General features: G+C 46.4%; 1 protein-coding gene across 9 annotated transcripts in view; it reads left to right on the forward strand.

Annotated features, from left to right (window-relative positions):
- The window catches only part of RGS6 (regulator of G protein signaling 6), a 622,010-nt gene that overhangs the window by 197,091 nt on the left and 402,448 nt on the right, over nucleotides 1-22,471 (forward strand). The window lies entirely within an intron of this gene.

A 22,471-nucleotide genomic window follows, 5' to 3' on the forward strand; every position in this document is an offset into this window, starting at 1 on the left:
GGTGCATGAGGGAGTGGCTGCTTGGGTGCGTGGCTCCTTGGGTGCCATCTGTGGAGACAAGCAGCCAATCTGCTTTCTTCATGAATAATGGGAGAAGCATCAAGCAAGGATGCTGGTGCACTGGGCAGGCAGTGGACTCAGGGTGGTAATGTTAGCATCCTAGGAACCCACTCATTGCCTTCTGAAGCTTGACAGCAGTGGGTGGCTATGGAAATTGTAAACTTCTGCCCTTTTCCTTGTCCCTTTCAGAGCAAAAGGAAGTAAACGTTAATGTGAAGGATTTCCTTTTAATGTTATTAGTTGCCAATAAAACGAACAGCAACCCTAAGCTCAGGTCAAAACAATCTTGAACTTTTATGTGTGGTTTCCATCCTTTAGATTTTTAAAAAATGATTCATTATTTGAAAGAAGGAGAGGGAGAGGCAGATCTTGCATCTGCGGGCTCACTCCCCAGATGGCCACAACAGCTAATGCTGGGGCCAGTGTGAAGCCAGGAGCTTCTTCCAGATCTCCCACATGGGTGCAGGGGCCCAAGCACTTGAGCCATCTTCCACTATTTTCCCAGGTCATTAGCAGGGAGCTGGATTGGAAGTGGAGCAGCCACCCATATGGGATTGCCAGTGCTACAGATGGAAGCTTTACCCACTACACCACAGCGCTAGCCCTCACTTTTTTAGATTTCTATTTCCATTTTTGTTTTGAGTAGTTGGGGGGTATGGGGGACAGAGAAAGAAAGAGACACAGACACAGAGCTCACCTATCTACTGGTTTACTCCCCAGATAACCCACAACACCCAGGGCTGGGCCAGGCCCAAGCCAGGAGCCCAGAACTCATTCCAGGTCTTCACATGGGTGGCAGGGAACTAAGTGCTTGAACCATCACCCGCTGCTCCCCAGAGTGTGGATTGTGAAGAAGCTAGAATCAGAAATGGAGCCAGGACTCTAACCAGGCACTTTAATATGAGATGTGGGCATCCCACCTGCCACGCCAAACTCCCTCCTGATGGGCGATTTCTGTTCTCTGGATGTCTCCTCATGTTAGAGACAGAGGAGAGAAGGCTTTCATCCCAAATCCATATGATCAGAATGGAGTCTATTAACACCATCATCTTTGTGCCAAGAATATCGGGATACAGTTAAGCACATCCGGATGTAGCACAGGTGTGATGAATCATTCTTGTCATCGTGGCCATTGATGGGTTTTCATTTTTGCTGCCTTTTCATGGGCCTGAATGGCAATCGAGCGAGTGCTGAAGATCCTTAGGACTCTGTGGAGATGGCTTTCATGCTGAGTACAGGAAGTTCCGTAATTAGCAAAGGGACCAAGAACGAAAAGGTGGAAAAGAAGGCCAGGGCCTGCGCTGCTGAGAGCTGCCGATTTCCACCGTGCTCCCCTGCCTTGGCCTGTGCTCTGCTGGCTGGAGCTCCCCTCCCCGCACTTCTCTGCTGGGCAGACTCCCACTCACCCCCAGGTGCAGCCGGCTGGTGACCTCCCTGTGAAGCCACCTCCTCTCCTGGGACCTGGTGCACTCCTTGTAATGCGCACTCATGATGGCGTGTCTGTCACCTTCTCTCTTTGTGGTTGGTTTCTCTCCCTGGATTGTGGCCCTCTAGGGGCAGGGCCAGCTCTCTGTTTGGGACCAGCAGCTGCATGGAGTAGGATACAGAACCTCTAAGTGTCGGAGAGTGGGAACAGTCACCCCTGCTGCCATGTGGGTTATTTTATGGGGGCAATTGTGTCAGGCGGCTTGTACCTCCACCTGATGAGAATAAACTCCAAATGCAACAACCTGGACCCCGTGCAAGCTCTGTCCTTACCGAGCCTGGGGGAGCTGTTCAAGAGGCCTGTTTTGCCTCTGTCACCAAGCATGTACCCCTGCGTTGCTCCAGAAGTGCCCCCATCCTCGTGAGCTGGGGCAGGAGCCTTGTGCCCATTGAAATCCTCTTCGAATCTTCTGAACCCTTTCATCCGAAGTCCCCCAGTGCCATGGCATTAGGACTTGACGTGGCTGTCATTTCATTTGTGTCTGTGTGGCCCCCTGGTGAAAGTGATAAGCTGCTGTCCCCAAAAGGCACGAAGCAGTGTCCATCTGTGACAGGTGCTCCCTGGACCACTTGCATGGCACCTTGCACATACAGGCTGGGCCTCAGCATTCTTCCTGCCTTCATGCTGTCTCATGGGAATTAGTTCTCAGAGCATGTGGCTCGGGGGAGAGCCAGGGCTGTTGCTTTTCTTCAGCTTGAAGAGCCCAAATTGTCAGCATCTGGGGAACCCTTTGTCCGACAGACATGGTTTGATTGACCTGCACAGTGTTTTTAGAAATTGGAAGAGTTGTCCACACTTGTCCATCAGGAGGTTGCACATAAGAATCCAGAGTTTTAGTTTCATTGCAAATTGGGAAAGTCTGGCACAGCAGGGCCTCGATTTCCAATACACAATAATTCTTGTAACCGAGCGGCAGCTATTTGCTTCAGGCAGAAGGTTTGCCTCCCTTCCTTCACCCCATGTAAAATTCTGTCTCACATTCCCTTTCATTTGTGTTACCTGCCTGGTTCCTGAATAATTGTTCTGGAAAATGTCTATTATTGGTGCCATTGCACTGCCAGATACAGGGAACTCTCATACACAGAGGGTTGCCAGAAGCAAACCTGATTCATGATCAGCTTACATGGGCATTACGTCCTTGTTGTGTACATTTGGAGAGAGAATTCAATCTCCAACCATCTCTTAGAATTGCATGGCTTTTTCATCAGTTATTTTAGTCAACAGTGATCATAAGATTTGCTTTTACTGAGCACTTACTGTGTAGTAGTCACAGTTTTAAATGTATACCAACTCATTTATCTCCTAACAACTCTGAGATGGGAGTTTTATTATTCACGTTGTACAGATTGTGGTAATAGTTTCAAATACACATCATTGCAACAGCCAGGCTTTGAACTCAGGCACAGGTGGAGTTTTACACTGTCCAGGTGATAAATCTTCAAGGTGTATATATTTTTTTTCAATGCTGTTGGGCACTTAGATTGCAGAAATAAACATCTGATTCTGGGCATCTGATTCTCATCCAGAAAACTAATTCACAACATAAGTAGAAGAATCATTGACAACTGTTTACTGTTAAGCAGACTGCTCTGAAGGAAGTTAAACCTCGGGTGGTCTTGATGTTCAAAGTTGACCTTCAGAAGCGTATGGTTGCATAAATACAAGGGAGGAGTGAATAGTAAAATATCTGCACAGTGAGGGATTTCATTCCATATTTAATCCTAACCATGATGTAATTTTTTTCTCAAACCATTCTTTATTTTTTAAAATGTGTTTATTTGAAAGAGTTACACAGAGAAGAAGGAGAGAGAGAGAGAGAGCGAGCGAGGTCTTCCATCCACTGGTTCACTCTCCAGTTGGCCGCAATGGCCAGAGCTAAGCAGATCTGAAGCCAGGAGCTTCCTCCAGGTCTTCCACATGGGTGCAGAGCCCAAGGACTTGAACCATCTTCTACTGCTTTCCCAGACCATAGCAGAGAACTGGATGGGAAATGGAGCAGCTGGGACTGAACCAGTGCCCGTATGGGATGCTGGCACTGCAGGTGGCGGCTTCACCCACTACGCCACAGCGCTGGCTCCCCAAAACTGTGTTCTTCACATGCAAAGCCCCTACCGGGACCTCTGCTGCCTGTTACTGCCTTCCCTGCCATCCAGCTTTTCTCCTCTAGTTTTAATCCCCCTTCTCTTCCTCTTTCTCTTTTCTTTCCTCTTTTCAACTCAACCAGAATCTCTCTTGAGTACTGATGCTAAGAGAAAAATGTGGTATTTTCTGCTCTCAGAATACTTAGTTTAGCAAAGGCAGGTAGAAATGTCAAAAATGATCAGTTTCTGGTATACAATTATCAGAACACAAGATAAAGAACACAAATGGAAGAAAGAAATGGATACTGTTATGAATCACTGATAACATAAAGGTTTTTTTAAAAAGATTTATTCATTTGAGAGGCAGAGTTAGAGTAGAGAGAAAGAAAGGTCTTCCATCTGACCACAATGGCCGGAGCTGAGTTGATCAGGAGCCTCTTCCAGGTCTCCCACACGGTGCCAGGCCCCAAGCACTTGGGCCATATTCTGCTGCCTTCCCAGGCCATGGGTGAGGTGGGAGAGAGGTCTTCTGGCTCCCAGCGACCATCCTGGTCTGCATTTGCCTTTTTCCCTGTAGGTGGCGCTGTGAGGGATTATCATGTGTCCTGATTTTGTTTTTTCCTTCTTTTTCAGAAAAAATTCTTGTCATTGATTCTTAACACTAAGGCATTTACCAAATTTAAATGATAGCTCCCTTTTAAAGGAAAGCAGTCTTGTGACTTTAGGTGTTGACTGCTGTCAATTTACATGTCCACAGTACCATGTCACTTACCTGTGTCCAAATACAAAGCTATTTGTAAGTTGTGCTGGCTTATAGCTTTCATGCATCTGTAAAATTTTAAAAATAAAAATAAAACTTTAACAGAACAGATTAAAAACAAAGAAAAAAATCAGAATTTGAAAATAGCAGAATTCACCTGATACAACAGAGGTTATTTTTCCTAAAATGACATCTACACTCAAAACCACTGTGACCTTGATACGTCCTTCTCCCACAGCTTTCCCTGTGTGCAACTGCAGATCCTTCAGTTGCTCAGTGTGCTGTGACAGTCTTTGACCTTCATTTGGTATGAAAGTGTCCTTTGGATATTAAGTCTCTTCACTTCTCTTAAAATTTTTAACACTTAGATTCATTTTTATCTGAAAGAAAGAGATAGTCCATATGGTAGTTCACTCCCCAGATGGACTCAGGACTGCACCTAGCCAAAGCCAGGAGCCCAGAACTACATCAAGATCTTCCACGTGGGTGTCGGGGTCCCCTACTTGAGCCATCACCTGCTGCCTCCCCGGATGCACGTTAGCAGAGGAGCCAGGATTCCAGCAAGGCACTCCAGTGTGGGTGTCCCAGTCGCCGTCGTAACCATTGTGCCATACGTCTACCTCCACTCTCTTCTCTTTAGCCTGACGATAATTGACATGGTGCCTTTTGGCGTCAATTGATTATAGATGCAGACAGAGGGCCGATGCCAGTGCTGTAGTGACTTTCCGGTGTTAGCTTGCCGAGGATTCACTGGCGGGGCAGGGAGTGTCCTGTTAAAGCACACGTTCTGGTTCAGCAGGGCTGGAGTGGAGTCCAGGATTCTGCCATTCACACAGGCTCTCGGGCTGTGCCTATGGTACTGGTCCAGGGCCAGCACTTTGAGTGTAATGTTCCCATTTTCTTCTCAAAACTTAAGATTATTACTTACACAATACACACACACTAAAGAGGCATGTCTGCGGTCCCAGGTAGAGAAGCATCGTACTAACCCCTAAAAGGCAGCTGGGTTGTTTGAGAGCATTGCACTGGCCCCTACTGGAATCCGAGCCCAGGGCTGAGACTGGAGCTGCGTGCTGTGAGGATGGAACTCAGCCAGTGACAGAGAAGGAAGTGAGGGCTGCAGAAAGCCTTCCCTGGACAGGACAGACATGACCTGCGGGAGACCCTTCCACCAGGACGACAGGAGGACAGGCCACCTGTGGTGTTCCCTATAGTGAATCAAATCTCTGCCAAGCAGAGCATTGTCTGTGCCTTGCTTGGACCAGCACTTGCTTCGTGCCTGGGCCTGTGGTGGAAAATGTGCCAGAGCTTTCTCTGTGTGTTTGAACGTCCTGAGGGCTGGCATTGTGTTCTGTTCATTTGTGTACTTTTTCTATAGCAGGCCTGTAAACGTTCGTGGGATTGAATGGATTAGCTAGCTAGATCTTGTGCGTGCCCTTTGCTATTTACCTAGCCAAGGTTTGATTTCCTTAAAACCAGAAGCATGTTGCCCTGTTTTATTTCAGACTTACTATGGACTACTTTTTTTCCCCCTAGGAAATGTTCCTAAAATTGTAATGACTAAAGCTCAGTACCACGTATTTGAATATACACCCCAGTTTTTGTTCTTGACCCATGACTTACTCCTTTATTTTGGTCTGAAAATAAATGTGGAGAAGACAGGAGGCACTTCTGTAATTGATAATTTGTGTGACCAGAATTGATCTTTTCTCAATAGTCCCATCGCGGTGTTCCAGAGAAAAGTCTTGCCAGAAGATGCGACGGAGTGAATTGCTCTGTAAAATGAAAGTGTCAGGTAGCAGAGAGATGCCCACATGCAGGCTTTGTGCATAAAGTGTCTTTCCTAGGAGGAAAATTAAAATAGTGCCTGACCTGAGCAATAAACTATTATATGTCACCTTCAGCGTGAGTGCCAAATACACACAAATTCTTTTGGATTGAAAAACTGTCAGCTGATGGTTGGAGAAAAAGATTCAGAGGTCACAGTGGAATACTTAAGAAACATAAAAGTGAGTTATACAGTACATCAGGGAGGCCAGGTGCACACGAGTGCAAGGCAGTCCTTGCGTGCTATCGGTAAGAGCCGTGTCTCCTAGTTCTGTGTGTCTGCACCACTTTCCACCCACCCGTGCACTTACTCACCCATCTGCCAATTCATCTGTTCATTCATTCAACCTTTTCATTGAAAAATACAGACTCAGAGGTCTACACAAAATGGGTAGAGCCTGATACAAAGACTGACCAGGGCAGTCTCCAGATCAGAATCAGTGTTGCCTTAGAATTTGTTACAAAAGCAAGGTTTGAGCTCCAGTGGAGACTCAGCAATCAGAAACGAGGAAGGCGGGTGCCTGCTCTACGAGCCCCTTCAGCTGGTGCGCATGCCGGCCAGGCTTTCAGAATCGCTGGCTTAACGAACGGCTACGTGCTAGACCGTGTTGTAGCCAGCACTCGGGTCAAGAAGTAGAAGTCGGCCTACAACTTCAGAAGCCCCTGCGTGGGTCCCTGCCCAGCCACAGCGCCTTGGAAAATCAGCACTGTCTGTGCTGCTGGAGCAACTCCTCTGTGCCCCCTTTTGGTTTTGTTACTGAGCTGCGCATCCTAAGACACCGTAACCGAGTCTCTTGCACTGATACCAACCTTCTCCTTCGGTCTGCAGGCTCCATCACGGCCCCTTCAGTTCCTGTGTAATGTATCCGTTATGAACATGAGCTTGCCAGTTGCACACTCCTGGTGGTTGAACGTGTTCCTTTGTAGGACCTGCATATTACTGCATAGTGCACAAAAGCGGGCCAGGTGCTCATGGTTCCTGTTACTTAGTTAGCTTTTAGGATACCGAGTCGCTCCCCTGTCGTGCTCAGGAGGGATCTGGACTTCTTCACACCCAGTTCCTTGCTTTTGCTAAGACTGTGGATAGCACTGCGGCTTTTTTTTTCTTAATCAGGAGATACATGGTATCTGCTTTTTACTGTTTTTCATGTTAGCCACCATAGATGCTCAATACTTGTTGGCAGGTGCATGCTGTCAATAGTCTGTCATTTCATTTTCGTTTTCATTAAAAATTTTTTTTGACAGATTTAGAGAGAGAGAGAGAAAGGTCTTCCTTTCTGTTGGTTCACCCCCCCAAATGGCCACTACAGCCGGCATGCTGCGCTGATCCGAAGCCAGGAGCCAGGTGCTTCTCCTGGTCTCCCATGTGGGTGCAGGGCCCAAGGACTTGGGCCATCCTCCATTGCCCTCCTGGGTCACAGCAGAGAGCTGGCCTAGAAGAGGGGCAACCAGGACAGAATCCGGTGCCCCAAATGGGACTAGAACCCGGGGTGCCAGCACCGCAGGTGGAGGATTAACCTAGTGAGCCACAGCACCGGCCTAAAAAAATTTTAATGTTAATTGTTTTTAGCAGATTCAGTGTGATTTGTGAATAGAATTCCAAGAACAGAATGATACTCCTTTCCTCTTTCCCTCCCCCTCTCTCCCTCCCACCTTCTTTCCTTCTCCTTTTCTCTATTTAAGTTTTTGAGATAATGTATTGTAAATTTACATTACATTAAAAAGGGTTACTACTTCACTGAATAAGAAGTTTCACAGGTGAAAAGTAAAAAGACGCTGATTTAGTGGGTATATAGACAATGGCCATAAATAGTAATGAGTAGAAAAGTGGCCATTTCACCCACATACAGTAAATTTAAAGTAGTCACAGATCATTAAAACTATAGTAATGTAACAGTCTTAACCATTGGTTTGACAAAGGTATAAAACAGTTTTACAGAACTATATTTGCAACAATACTAGCCAGAAAGTTTATACAGAATAAATTTAAATCATTATATGGCTACTGACTAAGACATTTCATACACAAAAAGCAGCTCAAATTTTTTTTCAACTTATATTTTAAGATACGGAATTGCTTCTGTGTCATGTTCAGAAGAGGATCAATTTTGTAAGAATTGTGAACTATTGGATTTAAACATATGGGAGGAGTATCCAACCTGGCAGACCTTGGCCTCACTGGAGGTCAAGTTGTCCCACTTTTGCCTCCTGAAGTCGGCTCCTGACTGCTTTTGCCATGGCTCCAGGTCTCTCTGATTCCTTCCGTCTTTGTTCCACGCTCATTCTGTACACTCCCGTCTCAGACCCAGAACCAGCCATTTGTCCAAGAAGCTCCTGGCTCTTTTTGTGGGGAAAACCTCAGTCCAGGTCCATGACTGCTAACTTAGGCCCTTGTTCCAGAGGCCAGATTCTCAGGGACATGGAGGATGCTAGATTTGAATATCTCATAATTATTAATTTCCTTTATTCCACATGCCACATACACAATATTTTTATTGCCACCACCAATGTGATCAGTAAAAAGAGTTAAACACATTTTTCTGTGAGGTTCTCATTCCCTGATATTTTATCTAACAAATGTGATCACATAATAGTTATTGCATGCTGTATGCTCTTCCATTTAACTCTGATTTAGTGTTCATTTCTACTCATTTATCCAATACTCAAAACCATGTCTGTGCCAATGATTCATGAAGCATTCGATTCTCTGAATCATATTCTTCTATGTACTTTAGGAGGGGGATATGGGGAAAAGGTGCTCTGAGGTTTTGCATATTTAAAACAAACTGTGCTGTCAACTTGAGGTTTGCTTTTCCTGGATATGAACTCTGTGGCTTCCATTTTTCTTTCCTTGGGTATCCTATGTGTGTTGATAATTTCAGCCTGGCACAAAGTGCTGTCAGGTTCTGGTAATACAGGTTTCATTTCCTTACAAATCATGCTCTCTTTTTGCTTAGAATTACAACAAATCTTTAAACATTTTTCTTTAAGGTCTGGTAGTTTTACTGGCATTTATAAAGAGACTTCAGAAATGATCATGGAGGGTGGAATGAAAAGATACTTTTATTTTGTACAAAAGCATTTTGAAATCTATCATATGAGAAGTCTTCAAAAAATCATGCAAAATGTATATCCCAAAAAAAACACATTGATTTAAAATTCTTTTGACAGCAAATAAGTTTTGCTTTCCATTCCATTTTCCTTGAACTTTTTGAAGCCTGTGTTAATTCTGGGTGATGTTTGATGATTTCTTTTTTTTTTTAATTTATTTTTGACAGGCAGAGTGGACAGTGAGAGAGAGAGAGGCAGAGAGAAAGGTCTTCCTTTTGCCGTTGGTTCACCCTCCAATGGCCGCTGTGGCTGGTGCACCGTGCTGATCTGAAGCTAGGGGCCAGGTGCTTCTCCTGGTCTCCCATGGGGTGCAGGGCCCAAGGACTTGGACCATCCTCCACTGCACTCCCGGGCCACAGCAGAGAGCTGGCCTGGAAGAGGGGCAACCGGGACAGAATCCAGCGCCCCAACCGGGACTAGAACCCGGTGTGCCGGCGCCGCAAGGCGGAGGATTAGCCTATTGAGCCATGGCGCCGGCAATGTTTGATGATTTCACATGGTATTTCTTTTTAGCCATATGTTCACAATTAACTATTTCAGAAGGATTTTAAAAATGTTCTTTTTAGTTTATTACATTCCCGTGTTTTACTTCTTCCCCTTCTGCAGAAGTTCCGGTTGCATCATACTTGCCTGTCTTTAAAGTTTATTACTTTCCTTGAAACTTATTTATTTATTTATCTTCATTTAGTTTGAATTTTAAATTTCTATTTTTCTCTCCATTTTAGCTGAAGGATTGTTGCATTTTTTAATTTCTTTTTTAAAGATTTGTTTATTTGAAAGGCAGACAGACAAGAGAGAGAGAGAGAGAGAGAGCGAGCGCACTTTGATAGGCTGATTTTTTCCACAAATGTGGAAACCCATTTTTCCACAAATGTGGAAACCCATTTTTCCACAAATGGGTTTAACAGCAGGGGCTGGGCTGGGCTAAAGCTAAGGCAGGAACACCATCTAGGTCTCCCAGATGGGTGGCAGAGCTCAAGCACTTGAATCCCTATCTGCTGCCTTCCCAGGCACATGAGCAGGAAGCAGGATCCAAAGCAGAGTAGTTGGGATTCATACTGATATTCCAATATGAAGTGAGGGTGTGCCAAGCTGTGGTTTAACCTGCTTGTTTCACAATGCCCACCTCTGATTGTTTAATTTCTTAATGTCGTTCTTGCTAAAACTTTATTTCTAACATTTGTAAACTGTCGAGAGTTACCACCTCATTTCTGAATCTCTTCCCATTCTTATTGAATGTTTTCTTCATGTCCTGTACACTTTCTTTGAGCCTTCTGTTGAGTTTGGAAATTGCATGTTCAGTTGAGGTCCAGTTTTTGAACCAGCTTTCCTGGTGTGCTCTCCTTGTCTGCAGAGATGAGAAGCCATCCCTTGGCTCTTTGACTTCACATGAGGCTGTCACGTGGAATGTGGTCTCCTTGCTTTGCTATTGCTTTATTTTCCTGAAGTTTTGGAACAAGGCTGGCTTCAGGGAGCTTTTCCTAAATTTGCTGAGCTCCCCCTTCTCTTGATCTCACGTAGTATTAAAAAGCTGCTGTGGCCAGCGCCTTGGCTCACTAGGCTAATCCTCCGCCTTGCGGTGCCAGCACACCGGGTTCTAGTCCCGGTCGGGGTGCTGGGTTCTGTCCCAGTTGCCCTCTTCCAGGCCAGCTCTCTGCTGTGGCCCAGGAGTGCAGTGGAGGATGGCCCAAGTGCTTGGGTCCTGCACCCCATGGGAGACCAGGAGAAGCACCTGGCTCCTGGCTTCGGATCAGCGCAGTGCACTGGCCGCAGCGGCCATTGGAGGATGAACCAATGGCAAAAAAAGGAAGACCTTTCTCTCTGTCTGTCTCTCTCACTGTCCACTCTGCCTGTCAAAAAAATAAAAAAGCCGCTGTAAGAAATCTTGTTCTCTTTTCCTTCTCCTCTGTTGCCTGAATCTTCACTATTTTTTGTTATCTTGGTTGGCTGTTTTGCTCCATGAGATCAGTCCCCCCCGTAGTTTCTCTGCAGTACGGATCCTTGTCCGGGGGTAGACTGGTATCTGTGGGTGGTTTCTCCTGACCTGCTTGTCTTAAGAGGTTTGTGAGGATGATCCTGCTTCATAGTAAATGTCTTTGAATTTTTGCTTTCTCTGTCATGGCTCTGTTTATGTGTGAGGATGCTGGGAAATCCAAAAATCTGTGCTGCTACGAGCACAGCCATATGCTCAGAATTCCTGTTGTTAAAATGATCAGGAAACTTTAGACTCTAACTTGACAGATTCAGCTCTTTTGGACCTGTAACCAAAAAAAAAAACCCATAAATATAATTATGAGAAGTAATGAAAAAATTGTCTGCTAACGTGTCATGGATTGTAACAGAAACGGGCCAGTGCATTCTCCCTGACCTGCCCAGGGACTGAGCAAAACAGGCAGAACAATGATGATAGGGAATGTGAACCAGGGTTCAGGATGTTCATTTCATTCATTCATAGTGAAGAAATGCTTTCAGTGCCTTGCAGTGGACAGGTCCCATCCCTAGCACTTGAAAAGCTACTAACCCTTGCCGGCCTCGCCATGCTCTTGCTTGCAAAATTCCACCCAGAGGACCTGAGAGAACAAAAAGGAGGAGACAGGGAAGTCACTTTGCCTACACCACGCAGGTGCCTCCACAACGAAACAACAGCCTGATGATCTGGGACTCCAGTGCAGAGTTTCCTCCTCATCACTGAGCCCCAGGAAGATGGAGTTGCAGCCAAAAAAGAAAGCTCCCTGGCTCCAAGTACATGCTACTTTTTGCAGAGAACTGTGCATTCTTTTTTCATGAAAACATCAGCAGAGCAGCTTTCCCCGTGGAGCCCTTTTGTTCAGGCGCACGTAGCTGTCAGCATCCGCTGGGTGACGTGCTCTATGCCAGGCACCGTTGACGGCTGTTCCAACCTGTTCCTACATAATCCTCACCCCCTGGCACAGTGTCAGATCCATCCCTGGTTTCTCACACTAGGGGACTTATTACAACCTAAAGTACATTGCCCCAAGTTGTCCTGCTGATAAACTGCGGAGTTACAGAAATAGGCACTGTTTCACTCACATCTGAAGTGTTTTGAAAGCCAATGGTAGACTTCTGTTGTCATGATGGGCACCATGCTCTGTTTCCCTCTGTGCCCCAACACACACACACACAAATGTACACACAGATGACCCATGAACACATAAATACACATAGGTACTCACAGACACGTATACATAGACACACACGTGTATGCATATACTCATACGCAGATGTGCACAGGCACGCACAGAACATGTGTCCATGGACACATGTACATACACTCGTACACACGCACACACAAACCCATGTATACGCACACACTCATACACACACAAATGAGAGAAGCTTCAGGATTGAGTGCCCTGGGAGGGGTCTGCCTGTCTAATAGGAGGCAGCCACTTCTGTTCTTTCTCCCATCCCATCTCCCTGCTTCCTTAGCGATGAGCTCACTGAGCGTCCGAGTGTAACCCAGTCTCTGTCCCTGACTCGTGCCAACGTGTACATTCTTCTGCCATTTTCTGTATTAAGATCTCCTCTTGCTGTCTTTGTACCCTATTGCTCTGCTGTATAGGGCTGTGGAGTAACCAGTAACAAAAACCAGAAATATTAAAGGGAGCAAGAACCTTCTACATGATCCCTAATATCCATCAGCTGGCTAATTGCCAAGGTGATCGTGTGAGGGCAGGGGCATTGCGAGCCCTTCCCTGATGAGGAAGTTGAGCCAGACCAAACCAGAAGCCCCTGCCTGCCTGTCTAGACTTTCCCACTGCTCTTTCCCAGCCCGCCTGCCTGCTGAGCTCTGAGAAGGCGGCTTAGGTTTGTAATGGTCTGTAATCCTTTTCTTCCCTCTCCCCTGCCTCTCTCTGCCCCTTTGGCTTTCCGTAAGTAGCATTTTCTTTTCCACAGTTACTGTAAAAAGAAATCGATTCTTTCTAGCTAAACTAAATTACATCCAACTTTCCTTACATGGGGAAAAAGCACCAAAGTGCTGGCAGACACCAGCTCGGGAGTGGACGGACGTTCTTGCTGTTTTGAACTAATTTAGCTGGTGAGCGGCTGTTCCCTGTGGAAGGCTGGTGGTAACCAGTGCTACATGCGTGTAAATCGCAGTAGAATTCATGGCACCTTTGTAAAATTTCCCACTGACAAATTATGAATCTAATAGGATCTTGGAGGAAAAGACAAATGGGCCATCTACAGAGTCCACATTGATGTCCCTAAAATGTAGTTTGAATAACAAAGCCACATACACACATACGAAAGATCTCATTACATTTCTGGAACGTGGTAAGACCTCAAAAGCCGGGACAAGTTGTGGTAGCCCTGGCAGGGCTGAATCAGATGCCTTCTCCCAGCAGAAGTTAGCACCTGCATGGATTAAGTGGATCCGACCACGTCAGCGTCAGCTACAGGGGACTGCCTGGCTCCAGAGGGGAGCATTGGAGGAGCGTTCAACCATTGGCTTCTATCATCCGAGAGCGCTTCAAGCAGTTCACGGAAAATGGGCTTGAACGGTCAGTTGTCTTGCTGCAGGACAGTGCAAGATCCATTCCTATGCAGTGGTCTTCCAAATGTTCAGACAGGTGCATGCTGGGAAAGCCATGCATGGGTTTCAGTTGATTGGTGCCAGCATAAACCTACCTTTATTATCTCATTTTTCTCCCATGAGCTTTTTAAAGTGCTCTCCTGTATCCAGAACCATCTGCAGGCCTGGCAGCCTCCCTTTGGGCTCTGGTAGGTGACCTAGGTCCTGGACATGTCTCAGCTCCTGTAAATCAAAGCCTTTGTGCCAAGGGAGCTGGGGAGGGTGCTGTCTACACCATTGTCTTGGTTAGAATTTGCTCCCTGGCACAGTGCTGTTTGGCTGGTAGGTGTAAACCCTCCCAGAGGCCAGAATCCACTGGCAGGACTTTGGGTGTAGAGAAATATGGTTGGGAACGTGTGATGCTTCTTCTGACGGTCCTTGTCACATTGGGCAGCTGGTGCCATTTACCGCAGTGATGGGAGAGGAGCACTTGGGCTGTGAGCCACAGATGGGCCGGGAGGCCCCCCAGCAGCAGCAGCAGCCCTCCTCCTGTGCGCACCGTCGTCAGCTGCTCCCTCCCTCTGCTGCATGGCACTGCTGTTTCTGCTCCATCCTGTGCCTCCTTGGTGGTGGTGGAGATAATCTGTTTCGTGGTGCTCCTTCTGGGCTGGCAGCTCTACCAGGACAGGTACTGGTACTGGCTTCTCCTTGAGGGGTTTAGAGGCGTGGTGTTGTGCTCAAGGTCACAGAGCTGCCAGGCGGCATCCATGCCATGTTCATCCGTCCGCAGAGCTCAGGCTGTTAATGAGATGGCCTGTCACGTCCTAGGAGTCATAACGGTCTGCTCAGGGCAAGACAATGGGCGTGAAATAGCTGGCTGTTGGATGATAATTACAATAGTAATTGTTTATCGGGTGCTGTAATCCTTTTATAGACAGGATTCTGGTTACTCCTTCCTGCGGTACTATGCATGGTAACACCATGGCCATTTTCAGATGAGAACATTGAGGGTCACAGCAGCTAAGCATAGCCAGCCAGGTCTCAGAGCTAGTAACTCCAGCCCTGACCCAGGCTGGTCTCATTCCTGGTCTTGTCAGCTATGCTTTGGTGTGTGTTGTCCACCACAGGCCTTGGAAATGGAGGAGACCTCTAGATAGGAGCCCCCACTCCCCCAAGTCTGTGGGTGCTCCTCTTGTTTTAGACAGGGCCAAACTTTGTAGATAATTTGTTAAAACACTCTGCATAACAAACACACAAAGGGACAAGCCAGCTTTATATAATTTCCCTAAACAAAATTGCAGAAAATAATTCGCTTACATGTTGTCCTTTCATTTGAACTTACTGAAGTCTACCAGCTGTGTCCTTTGTGTAGCTCCCTAAACACACACACATACTCTTTATTTTTTAAGATTTATTTATTTTATTTGAAAGGCAGAGTTGGAGGGAGAGACAGGTTCACTGGTTCACTCCCCAAATGGCTGCAATGGCGGGAGCTGCGCTGATCCAAAGCCAGGAGCTTCTTCTAAGTCTCTTGCATGGGGACAGGGACCCAAGGACTTGGGCCATCTTCTACTACTTTCTCCAGGTCCCATTAGGGAGCTGGATCGGAAGTGGGGCAACTTGCACTCAAACCAGCACCCACATGGGATGCTGGCAGTGCAGGCGATGGCTTTACCAGCTACACCACAGCACTGGCCCCACACACTCTTTTTGCCTAGACTATGATGAGGAGAATGACCGCTGGCAAGTCGTCGTGCCATGGCATCTATTATGGTGATGGTGATGGTAGAAACTGTGCCTTCTATCAGTGTGCCTGGCACGTTTGCATTTAGTGCTAGTTGATCCGCCTCCGAGGTAGGATGGCCAAGTATCATTCTCTTTACCTTCATAAAGCCAAGAGGTAATTCTCAGGGTGGTCGAGAGACATATGGTGGAGTCAAACACAAGGCTTCGAATTCCTGGCCCAGTATGCTTTATGCTGAAGTAGTAGCTTTCAAAATACAGTCTGTGGAGGTGCTCTGGGAACTATCAGAATGTACAGGGACTTGGAGGCTCAGGGATCCACTTGCTACTTGGCCTGCAGCGGCTCTGTTTCTACCTGATTGATGAGCAGCTTTCCGCATGAGATCTTATCTTATGAAAGGTTCAGACATTCCGGCTGATTGTTATTGCTCTGTAACTCCCAGTACTCACCTGTAATCAATCACGTATATGTGAGTGGACAGGGGTCCCTCTCGACTCTGCCAGGGACTGCTCTGTGGGCTGCACCGGCCAGGGGGGTGGTTGTGCCCCCACAGTCCTCTCGCCCTCCTTGGACCAGTGAGGTAGGCAGAGTGTGCTCTGTACATCTACTTTCAGGTTAGACTTGGAACTGGAAAGCACATCACATGGCCCAGAGGCTATGGCAAGAGCTGAATGCAAAGGAGGGCAAAAAACAGGGCCAATGATGCAGTCCATCGGGCTCTTGGAAAAAAATTATCATTGCTCTGTGTGTGGTCCTTCAAGCTCATGCCCTCACTGGGTGCAGAGCAGGTGGCTATCATATGTGTACCGTGAAGAACTGAGATTGGCTCCCAGAGATCACCAGACCTGAGGACTGTTGTCTGAGACTGGCTGTCAGTTTTGCTTGAGGGTAGTGTCCTCACTGTTGACCCTTACTCAGGTAGGGTGAGTGGTGAGGGGTATAGCGTGTTGGGGTTGGGGGAGAGAAATGGTATGCTGCTGGGGTGTGTGGTGGAGAGAGAGAGAGAGATGGGTGCATGGTACAAAGGTGTCTCCACCCACCAACTCATTGGCCTCTATCCCAGTTCACCAATATGGCATCTCCCTGCCAGCCCCTGCATTTATGTTGGATGGATCCACAGGTGCAGTATCTCCTCTGCCACTGCTTGCTTGCTTGTTGTCCTCCTGTCACCGTACCTCAGTCTCTCCCCACAGTACCTAAGTCTTTCCCTACTGAAAGTCATTCTTGGGACATTGATCCAAGGCCATGGCACTTGGTGCCTCATGCCCCAGCTTTACTAGTTTTCCTTCATAAACTGTCACATTCTGCTAAGATCATTTAATTCTGTCTTCATTAGTAATGTGGTTCAAACTAAATGGATAAGCCAAATAATGAGAAATCTTCCCTTCAAGGCAGTATTCAGGCTTGTTCTTTCTTAACATTAAAAAAAGAAAAAAAGTGCAGGAGTTAGCCAGCAGAATGCTGATTGAAATGGACTCTGAGGAATGTACAGATACAAATCAAAATATTTAAATGCATAGAGTTGCAGTCACAATGAAAGAATTAATTCTGGAGGATTCGATTAGACAGAAACTCCCCATCTAACTTAAGACCATTTTTCCTGATAAATTTAATTACTTGGGTGACATTCATTAAACATTGCCAGTCATGCCTGCCAGGTGATCCTAGGGCTTTTCACTGAGAGTCTGAGTGGGAGGGTGATGACCTTGTGGGGAAAAGTGATTGTGTTAAAAGGAACCAAGGGACGTGGAGAATCATGTATCCAGTATTGAAGTTCAGTGGAAATGCATTTTTACAGCATTTATAGAGATGGAGAGAATTAGAGCCATAGGTACTGCATAACATGGCCACTCTTCCTGACATAAGCAGTCAGTTATTAATGACATGGAGTCAGCTTGAGTGCGTTTATTCACTGAAATCCCTTTCCTTCTTTTTTCTTTTTCTTTCTTTCTTTTTTTTTTTTTTTTTTTACAGGCAGAGTTAGACAGACAGACAGAGGGGAAGGTCTTCCTTCCATTGGTTCACCCCCCAAATGGCCGCTACAGCTGGCGCACTGCGCCGATCCGAAGCCAGGAGCCAGGTGCTTCCTCCTGGTTTCCCGTAAGGAAATCCCTTTCCTTCTGATGAGATTCCATCCAGCTGGACTTCAGTTCTGTGGCAGCCATGTTGGCGTTGAGCACGTCTGAGAACACAGAGGGTATGGAAAGTCACCAAATCATTGACGCTTGTGTGTCAGTGAGGGTCTGGTCAGGGAAGTGGAACCACCAGGATTGCACCACAGGATTTATCGTCCGGGTTTGACTTACGCAGTGGTGGGCTCTGGTTCCACAGTCAACGGAAGATTGCTGTATCTGTGTCTGATGCTGGGCAGGCAGTTGGGAAGAAAAGATGGACAGGAAGTTGGGTAATTAAAGACAAACTCGAAGCCGTGAGAATGTGCTGGCAACCTAGAGGATGGGCTGGAACCCATGGTGATCTCTTGCTGCCTTCAAGCATCTGCCATGATGGGTTGGACTTCAAGGAGAAGCTGACTGATCCTCATTGTCAACTATGCATGCATCTGCCCAGCAGTTAGAGGAGAGGAAGAGAGATCCTGAAAAGGCTGAACAGGTGTGTCGGCTGCCCCAGCACCCTGCTGGGGAAGCAGCAGATAACCAGTAACACACAAGACCGGCAGCAGCCGCTGGTGCTCTGGCACCGACTCTCATCCACAGCAGATGAGAGGCGGCGGCTTCAGTGCCTTCCTCCAACTCTCACAAGGGGTAGGGGAGGTGAGTGCTGTACTCCAGCAAGTTACGTTGCCATTTGAGATGCCCACATTCCCCGTCAGAGTCCTGCCTCCACAATCCAGCTTTGTGCTCCTGGGTACTGTGACAGGTGGCGGGTTGATGGCTTATGTACTTGGGTCTCTGCCACCCATGTGGGAGACCCAGATGGAACTCCTGTCTCCTGGCTCAGCCCTAGTTCCTACAGCCATCTGGTGAGTGAACCAGCAGATAGAAGTTCTGTCTCTGTCTCTCCCTCTATTAATCTGCTTTTCAAATAAAAAATATACAAATAAACTTTAATAAATTCTCACCCGGAATACCTCCCGGTGTCCATGCTGCCTCAGAACTGTGCAGGAGAGGAAGTCGGAAGCATTTCAGCTTGGCTAGGTTGACATGTTACAAATCTACCACTCCTAGTGTCCCTAAGCCACTGTCACACATGGCCCACCCTGGCTGGGTTTTTGCCTGTTGGCTTGCCATTTTGTAAGGGCTAATCTTTTCCTAGTTTGCCCATCTGGGGTTGGGTTCTTAGGTGGCAACATGAGTTGTACATTCCCTGTTAAGGATCTGCTTACCTGATAGAAATCTTTGAACTCTTGTGTTTGCAATGACCATCCGAAGGACGATTTGAGACTCACTAGTCGTGCATTGTAGCAAGCCATACTTGTAATCAGATCCGATGGGGAGGTGCATAAATGTAAATGGTTATGAATGTTATACATACATATGTGGGACAAATAAAGAACAGATTTTTACCTAAGATGATTTAGCAAGGACACCGGACAGCTCTGCCTAGTATGTTGGGGAAACCCAGGAGCAAGAGCGGCTGGGCCAGTCAGTCTGTGATGTGCGTCAGCCCCGTGTCAGGCAGTGCTGGAGACACAAGGTGGGTAGCAGTTGCCAGCCAGTGTCAGCCCTGAGGATCTTACCTTCTGTTCCAAGGACCCTCAGCTGTGGTGCTGCGAGGATTTTCAGTTTGTTTTTTCTTTGTCGTGGGGTTTTTCCTGTGCTTTGTAGGATGCTGAGCAGCTTGTCTGGTCTCTGCGTGCTAGAAGCTGGTAGTCCTCTCCCTCCTGCCGTGGAGGTGATCAGAAATGTCTTCAGTCATTGATAGAAGCAGCAGCAAAATCACCTCAGCTGAGACCTACTGACTTCCTGTTTCACGGAAGAGACAGACAAATACCACTGAGACAATCCCAGATATATATGAGTATAAGGTAGGACGATGTGCTTATGTGACCACCAGTATGGCTGAGAAAGGTCTGGATGGGGACTTATTAATAAACAAGTTTGAGAGGGAGAGAGAGCTACTTCCATCTTCTGGTTTATTCCTCAAATGTCTGGGCTGGGTCAGGCTGAAACCAGGAGGTAGGAAATCATAACAGGTTCACCATGTGGTTGGGAGAAACCCAACTACTTGAGCCATCACGGCTACCTCCCAGTATGCACATTACAAGAAGCTAGAATCAGGAGCCGGAGCTGGAACTTGAACCCAGCTACTCTGATAGGAGATGCGGCATCTTAATCAGTAGACCAGATGCCCCCAACTGTGTTGAGACTTGACATTGAATTGGCCATCCATGCAGAGATCTGGATGGGAGAAGCTTTGTGCAGTGAAGTGGTGGGAATGCCAAGGCACTAGGTACATGAAGAGGAAGGGAAGACGAGTGCATGGGGCATGGAGGGACACCCATGATGTGTGGCCAACATTGAACATGGGTCATGGTGTGCAATATGCATTTAACTCCAGTTCCTCCAGGATGTCACGGGAGAGACTTGATCAAGGGAATGATGTTGTCTGATTTATGTGTTAGTTACTAGGAAGGACCATGCACGCTGCTGTGTGGTAGGTGGACTAATGGCTTTGTTTCCCCTTGTCCTCCTTGTCCCACACTCTGGTCTCCACATCCTGTGACCTACAGGGGTCTAAGCTCTCACTGCACCTACCTGTTTCCAGCTAGTAGGACTTCCTAGAAAGGGTTATGGTGTTTGGAGTATCTTTCTATAATCAAAACTGGGCTTGAATACATGACTCTGTCATCATCAGTATTTCCTGAGTGTGGACTTCTTGTTTCTGGTTGGGTATACATTGATATTCCTGCTGCAAGTGCTGGTCTCACCCCCATTTCCATTTTAAAAACAAGTCTCAGGTGAGCACCAACTTCTCCCTGCAGCTGCAACTTGAGGGACCCTCATAGATTTTGGGTTTGGATGACACAAGGGAGCCTGATGCCTGAACTGCCTGTGACTTTGCCCTCTTGACTGTTTGTCCATCTGTTCGCCACCCCTGCACTACACCTTCCCGAGGTTTTACTATGTACTGAGTTTATGCCCCTTATGTGTTCTATGCCCCTCATGTTCTCTACTCATAGAGGAGGTGCATTTTTCTTCCACAGAATAGTTTAATTTCATTTTGGAAACAATTTCAATATACCTGATTCCCTGAGTAGTAGCAGACAAGTAGGTGGAAAGAAGAAGGCTGCCACAGGCTGTGACAGACGAAGCCTCTGAGGGCCTGATACAGTTCTAGGGTCCATATGGGACACAAGTCCTGGATGCCACCACACGCAAGTCTCCCTGAGCATTCTTGTATTTTACTTTGGATGAAGAGGGGAGGCAGAGAGAGAAAAGGAGAAACAAAGGTGAGCTCCCATCGATTTGTTCACTCTCCAAATACCTATAATAGCCATGGTTGTGCTGCACTGAAGCCAGGAACAGGGAACTCAGTCTAGATCTCGCACATAGGTAGCAGGAACCCAGCTATGTGAGCTGTCTCTGCTGCCCCAGGGTACACATTATCAGGAAGGTAGGACTGGGAGTTGAGCTAGAACTTGAGCCTACATTCTCTGATGTTGGACACGAGCATCTCAACTGGGGTGAATGGCTGCTTGGCTAAGTGGCTGACACAGGAGGTGTTCTTTGTGACAGACCAACATGCCAATGGATTTCCTACTGAAGATCATGTGACAAAGAGATAATGTTAATTTCTTCTTAGAATAGTCTGTTTATGCAGGAAATGTTATATTCTTGTTATTTAGGGGATCTTCAAAATATTCATGGAAATTGTATATTATAGGGGAAAGAAACTATGCATGGACTACACATTTTTGCACCCAAAATAGTTATATCCATTTTTCCACAAATGTTTTTAAATACCCTTGTATTTTCATTTAAAATGCTGTTTTTCTCTTTTAAGAAAATGGTTGTGGTGCTTAAAGAATTTATCTGAGAAAACAATTGATTGCCTATAATTCTTATCTAAAGGTTACTCCCTCTCCAATTCATTATTTGGCATAGTTTCAATGGAATGTTCTGAAAGACATTAGCTCATTCTTTTGGTTCAATGTTTGATTTCTTGGTAGATACCTATTTTGTTAGGTTTTAATTCAGGTCACATAAAATTAAAAGATTTATGGTTATTGTAAACTGATTCTACAAAGAAAGGAGATGGGTTTGGGGAGGTGGTTTGAGGTTTCGTGTTGTTCTCTGAGATTTTCTAAATAGATGTAACCAGGAAAGGAATCTAAAGCTAAGAAGGATTTGGAGATTAGATAGACAAAGTGAGCTTTTTAACTAAGTACAGAAAAGCAGTTGACCGAGACCATGGGCAAAATACTGCATTGGAAGCAATTTTGTTGGCCATTATCAGGCTTTGATAAGAAATCACTACCTTGTAAATGAAAGTCAGCAATACTTTTACAAGTGATTTTTTTTTTTTAAAGAAGACTGGCTTATACATTTATAAGACAAAGTAACAGCGGGAGGAGGAGATAGAGGGGGAGAGAGAGAAAGAGGTATTTTTCATTCACTGGTCCTCCAAGGCTAGGCCAGGAGCCAGGAACTCTATGCTGGTCTCCTAGATAGGTCCAGGGGCCCAAGTATTTAGGTCGTCTTCCACTGCTCCCTGAGGTGCATTAGCAGGAAGCTGGGTGGAAAGTAGTGCAGCTGAGACTGAAACTGGTACTTGGATATGGGATGCAAGTGTCACAGGTAGTGGCTTAAACTGCTGTGCCATGATGCTGGCCCCTTCCAAGGGCCTTTTGTGCTGCTGGTAGTTTTGTTTGGCGAAAGATTTACAAAACTGATCACATATTTTA

The sequence above is a fragment of the Oryctolagus cuniculus genome, chromosome 20 (genome assembly GCF_051225735.1).
Source record: "Oryctolagus cuniculus isolate XC-2025 breed Fujian yellow rabbit chromosome 20, ASM5122573v1, whole genome shotgun sequence".
NCBI classification, from domain to species: Eukaryota; Metazoa; Chordata; class Mammalia; order Lagomorpha; family Leporidae; genus Oryctolagus; species Oryctolagus cuniculus.